The sequence below is a fragment of the Petaurus breviceps genome, unplaced genomic scaffold (assembly GCF_028583685.1).
Source record: "Petaurus breviceps papuanus isolate PSGF00001 unplaced genomic scaffold, PetGlider_PUasm1.0 551, whole genome shotgun sequence".
NCBI classification, from domain to species: domain Eukaryota; kingdom Metazoa; phylum Chordata; class Mammalia; order Diprotodontia; family Petauridae; genus Petaurus; species Petaurus breviceps.
Genome location: NW_027186372.1, coordinates 16,382,870 through 16,390,038, shown reverse-complemented (window position 1 = coordinate 16,390,038; position 7,169 = coordinate 16,382,870). Strand labels below are relative to the sequence as shown.

General features: G+C 38.3%; 1 pseudogene; it reads right to left on the bottom strand.

The window, feature by feature from the left end:
• Window positions 1-1,184, bottom strand: part of LOC138172851 (serine/threonine-protein kinase Kist pseudogene) — a 3,559-nt pseudogene extending 2,375 nt beyond the window's left edge.
• Window positions 1,185-7,169: the final 5,985 nt, after the last annotated feature.

Here is a 7,169-nt window from a genome sequence, read left to right as displayed (position 1 = left end):
TCTCTCTCTCTCTCTCTCTCTCTCTGTCTCTCTCTCTCTCTCTGTCTGTCTGTCTCCCCCCACACACCCTTGGCTATGAATTTTTCCCCTCCCCATAGATCTGACAGGGAAGCTATTTCTTGCTCTTCCTATTTGATTGCTTTCCTGTCTATGGTACTTTTTAGGAAAATATAGTTTCCTTCCTTAATCTCTCTTAATTAGGTCTATTTTTGCTTTTACTTTGTCTTCGATCAGGATTGCTACCCCTGCTTTTTTTTTTTATTTCAACTAAAGCATAACGGATTCTGCTCCAGCCCCTTTCCTTTAATCTGTGTGTGTCTTTCTGCTTCAAGTGTGCTTCGTGTGTTTCATATAAACAACATATTGTAGGATTCTGGTTTTTATCCTTTTTGCTATCCATTTCCATTTTATGGGAGAGCTCATCCCAATCTCATTCACAGTTATGATTACTACCTATGTATTTCCCTTCAATCTATTCTTCCTTCTATTTGTTCTTTCTCTCCTTTCACCCCTTCCCATCTCACCAATATTTTGTTTCTGTCAACCACTTCCCCGATTTGTCCTCCCTTCTCTCAGTTCTCCCTCTTTCTTAATCTCCTCTCCTTCTACTTCCCTGTCAACTGATGGTGTGTAGTATTCCCTCTTTGAGCCAGTACTGATGAGAGGAAGGTTCAAGCAATGCCTGCCACTTCCCCTTTCATCTATTCCTCAACTATAAGTGGTCTTTCTCGCCTCTTCATGGGAGATAATTTGCTGCGTTCTACCATTCCCTTCCTTCTGCATTCCTTGTACTCCTTTTTCTCATCCTTAATTTTTTGTCATTCCCTCAAATTCACCTTATACTCATATCACCTGTGTATGTACATTCCTTCTATCTGTACTGTTAATGATCATTTTTTAAGAGTTATAAGTATCATCTTCCCATGTACAGCTGTAGACAGTTTAGCTCTATTAGATCCCTTGTGTCTTCTTTTCCCTTTATACCTGATTATGCTTCTCTTGGGTCTTGATCTTGGAGATTGATTAATTTTTGGTTTAGTTCTAGTCTTCTTATGAAGGCTTGAAATCCTTCTATTTCATTGAATGACCATTTTTTCCCTTGATATATTATGCCTAATTTTGCCAATCAAATGATTCTTGGTTGTAGTTCTAGTTCTTTTGTCCTCCAGAATATAATGTTCCATGGCCTCAGATCTTTTAATGTTGCAACTGCCAGGTCCCGTGTGATACTGATTGTGATGCCCCAATATTTGAATGGTTTCTTTCTGGTCACTTATAGTATTTTTTTTCCTTGATCTGATTGTTCTGAAGTTTGGCTATAATGTTTTTGGAGTTTTAATTTGGGGATCTTTCTTGAGATGATCAGTAGATTCTTTCAAAGGCTATTTTTGACCTCTGGTTCCAGGACATAATGGTGGTTTTCTTTGATACTTTCTTGAAAAATGCTATCCAGGTCCTCCTTTTTATTATGGTTCTTAGGTAGTTCAGTGATGCTAATATTGTCTCTCCTGTAGGTGTATTCCAGGTTACTTGTTTTTTCCCCTGAGATATTTTACGTTTTCTTCTATTTTAAAAATTCTTTTGCCTTCCCATAGAATCCTTCACTTTCACTTGCTCAATTCTAACTCTCAAGGTGTTTTCCTCAACTAACTTTAGTATTTTCCTTTCCAATTGGCCAGTTACACTCTTTAAGTTGCTTTCTTCAGTGAATTTCTGTATTTCCTTTTCCATTTGGCTAATTCTAATTTTTAAGCAGTTTTCTACACTGTTGATTCTTATTTTTTCATAATTCTCTTGCATTACTCTCATTTCTTTTCCTAGTTTTTATTCTGTCTCTCTTAGATGATTCTTAAGTTCTGTTTTTTCTTCCATGACATCTTTCTGGGCTTGAGACCACTTCCTATTTTTCTTTAAGGTTTTTTCCATAGATGTTTTGACATTATTGTCCTCTTCTTAGTTTGTGTTTTGGTCTTCCCTGTCACCATAATAACTTTGTCTGGTGTGATTCTTTCTTGTTGTGTTTTGTGCTCATCCTTTTTGTTGTTGTTTGTTTGTCTGCTTTTGTTTTACCTGTTTCCTTTCTTTTAAATTGGAACTGTATTCCCAGGGTGGCAGCGTCACTGCCTCTGGCTTCTTGTGCCAGTGGCTGCAGCCCCTAACTGTTTACCTGATGCTTCTCTGGTATTGGCCTGAGACCCACAGGGGTCCTTGTGTCTGGTGCTGCACTAAGGATGTGGTTTGGCTGGCACTGCTGGAGGACCTAGGGGTCTGGAAGCTTGCCTGGATTTGAGCTGGGGTCCTAGTAGTGGTATCTGGTATGTGCTTAGGTCAAGTAGAGCATTTCTAATTTTCCCTGTGGCTACACTGAAGTACTTGATGGTCAGGCAATGGCAGGATGTCTGTTTTCCCAGTACTTCACTGAAGCATATTGTGCTTTTCAGAGCTGGAGTCTGCTGGTTCCCTGGCTATGCTAAAACATGTAGGGTAAGGGAAGGAGGGAACTCCTGGTACTGGCATTTGCCTGTTCCACCACACTGGAGCTCAAGATCTCCTCCTGCTTTGCTATGGTGGGGCTTAGTGCTGGCTTACTTGGATGCTTCCCATCCTGACCTGTGTTCCCCTTTTACTCTAGTGAAATGGTTCTTTCTTTCTGATCATCCAAGTATCTTGGGCTAAAATATTGTTTCACTCTGTCTTTTTGCTGGTTCTGCTAATTCCAGGATTTGTTTTGGGGCTCTATTTTATGGTTGTTTGGAGGTGAATATAGGAGAATTGTAGTAGTTTCCTGCTTACTCTGCCATCTTGGCTCCTGGAAGTGTCTGGGTATTATTTTAAAGATATTAGTTTACATTGGTCAAATTTCTTTAGGAAATTAAAATAGACAGTACTGATAAAAAATTCATTGTTTTCCATTTTTTAGCATCAATTAATTCTTTAAGTAGGTTGAATTGAAATTTCTTATTTGAGTAAGATAATATCTTTTCATTTTTATTCTTTTAAAAAAATATTGTTATTTTTTTATGTTTTCCCTTACAATTCATCAATCTATACACAGATATCTGAATTGGGAATGAGTTCTACATGAGTCACCAGTGGTGTGCCATCACTAAAATACGGTTGACTTAAACCGTGGTGATTTTTTTTTTTGTCGTGTTCTTCCTGTCCAAATCTCTCCCTTGTATCTTGCCTCTCTTCTTCAGGGAAATGACCAAAGTCTACAAATCTTTGTTCTCCCTCTCTCATTTCCTGTACTTAAAGTATATCTTAAATATGTATTTACAATCCTCGCCTACGCTCATTGTGACATTGAAGTGACCAAATATTAAATATGTTGATGTAATTTGGAAAGATGTTATCAATTTCTTTTGAGAACATTTTTGATTGTTTATCCTAAATATCTTTATCTTTCTCCAGCAATTTTGACATACAAACCAAAATTATCTTCATGTTTTTGTTTTTGTATTTTTTTTTGCAAATGCTTATTGTGAATGCTCAAATATGAAATGACTAAATGTTCTTGCAAAGGATTGTTCTTGTTGCCCTTGGATGCATGTTAAAAGCAGTACTAATAACTCCTTTATTTGAGAATTCTTTTAGGAAGGAATTAGAGGGTTGTGGGGTTTGTTTATTGTTGTTTTATTTTCACTTTGCTTTTGGTGCAAAAATAGATATGAGCAGTTTTTCATCATGACTTTGCTGAAATTTTGTATCCACATTCCTTTTATTTTGTAATGTTTTTCAGGTATTCCAGTGATTCTTAAATTATCTTCTTTTGAACTGTTTTTAGATCACTTGTTTTTATATGAGCTGTTTTATTCTCTTTATTTTTCCTGTTTTATCAGTATTTTGAGTTTGTGTTTAAGAATTTTGCCTCAAGGAGTCATTATCATCTTTTGTGGTACCATTTTAATTTTTAGGGAGTAAATTAATTGAGTAAGACTTTGTAAATCTTGTACTAAATGATTAATTCTTCCTCTAAGTCTCCCTCCAAGTTTTCTCATTTTGTTTCTAATTTTTTCCTCTAGAACTTTTATTTTATTTATTTATAATTTATTTTTAACTTTAAAAAACTTTATTGCTTTGGGGAATTCCAGTTGATCTCATGGCCAAGGTGAAATTTTCTCATGATTTTACTTTTAATATTTTTGAGCTGTTCTCTTTTCTAAGTTTGGGTCTTGAATATTTCCCCCAGCTGCTTGAGGACAGGGACTGACTTTTCCTTTTTTTCTATCCCTAGCATTTAGCATAAGAATAAATGTTTATTAATTGCCTTACTGTCATTATAATAGTCCTTTATCATACATGTCTTTTTTTTCCCTTGGAGGGGGAAAGGCAGGGCAATTTGGGTTAAGTGACTTGCCCAAGGTCACACAGCTAGTAAGTGTGTCAAATGTCTGAGGCCAGATTTGAACTCACATCCTTCTGACTCCAGGGCCGGTACTCTATTCACTGGGCCACCTACCTGCTCCAATGTCTTTTTTTTTTTTTTAATGGACTCATTCTTTTAGCCTATATTACTTCCTATATTAAGATTCATCTCAAGTATAGGCTCTGGCCACTTCTGGAGGTCCTGATCTCTATTATCTATACTCCTGCTCTTATGTTCTCTGAGTACTCGGTTCTGTATTCTTCAAGCAGTTCATGGGATCTGAGTGGACTGAACTTTAAGTCCATCCCTCGTCTGGGCCCATAGGTTGAATTTAAGATTCTGTTCCAGAGTCAGAGGGACAGAACTATAAACCCTTCACTTTTCTGTCTTTCTTTCCCTGGTCACTTGCCTGTCTGCTGAGTACAGGTCTCATAAAGAAAACAGTCACTGCTGTGATTTCTAATTTGGATTTTCTGATCGCTACTGTGCTATGCACTATTCTGAGTTCTTTCTGGAGTGGTTGTGGAAGAGAGCTATGCTCTATTACTCCCCACTAGTCTGCCATCATTACCAGTCTCCTACCACTGCTTTATTTGTTTCTCTAAGGAGAAGCTGTGACCCCCATGCTATTTATTTACAACTTCCTCTTTTGATGTTGTTGTTGATATGATTTCATTTATAACAAGAATATCAAGATAAATTTGATTTAATTGAGGCAACCAGGTGGCACAGTGAATAGAGCACCATTCCTAGACTGGGAGGACCTGAGTTCACATCCAACCTCATATTCTTTTTTTTTTAAAGCAATCAGAGTTAAGTAACTCACTCAAGGTTACACGGCCAGGTGTTTCTGGGTGGGTGCTAAGTGACTGAGCCTGGATTCGATCCCCAGGTCATACCAACACTGGAGCCAGTGCTCTTACTTGCTGTGCTACATGGCCGCCCCCCAACCTCAGATTCTTGACACACTTAGATATCAACAATGCAATATTCACAATGCCTATGGCAACTATAAATATGCTAATATGGTTATTAATCACAAAATATACTAGGACCTCTACATGGGGGATAAAGCTAGAATATTTATTCAAATACCAGAAAACTAAGTCCCAAAACCAGAAAGTCAAAGGTATCACAGTAGTAATGAAGTTGGCACACATAGCTAATATAGTAAACACCCACATTCTCAAGCCTTCAAAACAGAAGAGGCTACCTCAGGCAAAAATCCTCCTCTCCTCACTCATGGCAACTGCTCAGTTGCCTCCCACTCCTGGCAGTTTCTGTCCCTGGCAGTCCTCAGAAGGAGTCCTTAACAGAAATTTTGGCTGGCTCAAAAGAAGGAGTTCTCTCCACAGCTGCCACCACCACTGCTGCTGCCTCTTCTGCTGCTGCCACCATGCTTCCAGTCACCACAGGAACTCTAACTTGGTTTCCACTTCCTCTTGCCCCATACCTTCCTGCTACATCAGCAAATTCAAGGGGCATGGAAGATCTTTAAATTCCATAACCATAAAAACTTACTAGCTGTGTGACCTTGGGCAAGTCACTTTACCCCAATTACCTTGTCTTCCCCCCTCAAAAAAATTAATATCTCCTCTTTAGTCACTATTGTATTAATAATTATAGATGAAAAAAATCTGTGTGATACTTAGCCCTCTGCTCCCTGTTCTGGCATTCTGCCAACATCACTCTGGACAAAGTATTAGCAGAGACAGAATTCAGGGACATTTTGTGTTTCCTTAGTTTCATGAATCCTCATATCAATAATTCATCAATGAGTAGCTAATCTATTGGTTAATGAGCTTCTCTATGATTAGCTAGGCTTGTCCTCAGAAAGAGATAATATTGACATAAGCATGTAGATGTGCATCTATGCACATCAATTTTTATAATGTACATATAATGAGGGCAGCTAGGTGGTGCACTGGATAGAGCACTAAGCCTAAAAACCCAACTCATCTTTGTGAATTCAAATCCAACATTAGATGTTGTAACACCAACCACAAGCAACTTCTGGGTTTGGGTTATGAGCATAGCCAACTCCATTTATTCAGTGACAGATTAAGGCAAAACATACACAGAAAATCAATATCAAAATACAGGGTAACTCAGTCATTTAGTAAGTTCTCAATTGAATCACAAAGTACTAAGGTCCAAGTACTCCACCCCTGGAAAGTACATTCATTTAGTCAATCACAAAGTCTTCTCTCTATTCAACTGGAGATTAGTTTCCAGCCATAAACAAAGGACATTCATTTGGTCAGTCACAAAGTATAAAAGTGAAAAGTTTTCCACCCCTGGATCACAACTGAATTACAATACCATCCATCACCACCAAGCATTTTCTCAAAGGGGAAGTGGGGAGCACAAAGACCATCTACCCCTAAGCCACAATAAGGTTAGCTACCATCATCACAGCATTCAATACCCAACAAGAGGTCTTTTCTTCATTTTGACCTGAGGCAAGTTCTCAGCAATCTCTGTTTCCGGGAAGGCAAAGCTTAAGAAAGCCACAAGATACATTGCCAGTGAACTCATCAATTCACTCTCTGTCTGCAGAACAGTCTCAGGTCCCCTTAAAATATCAGCAAGACTCTCCTCCAGGATTTCTGTAAACATACAAGAAAATCCTCCTTAAGGGCTTCTGAACCAACAGCAAGGTTGCAGAATCTCTGCAACAACAGCACTTTCCTTTACCAGCAGACGAATCTGGCAAAGTAACTTCAAAACAGACAGAAAAAATACTGGCACAACAGTCATGCCTCCTGAGTTCTTGGCAGCTCCAGGTGGCAGTTCTCAA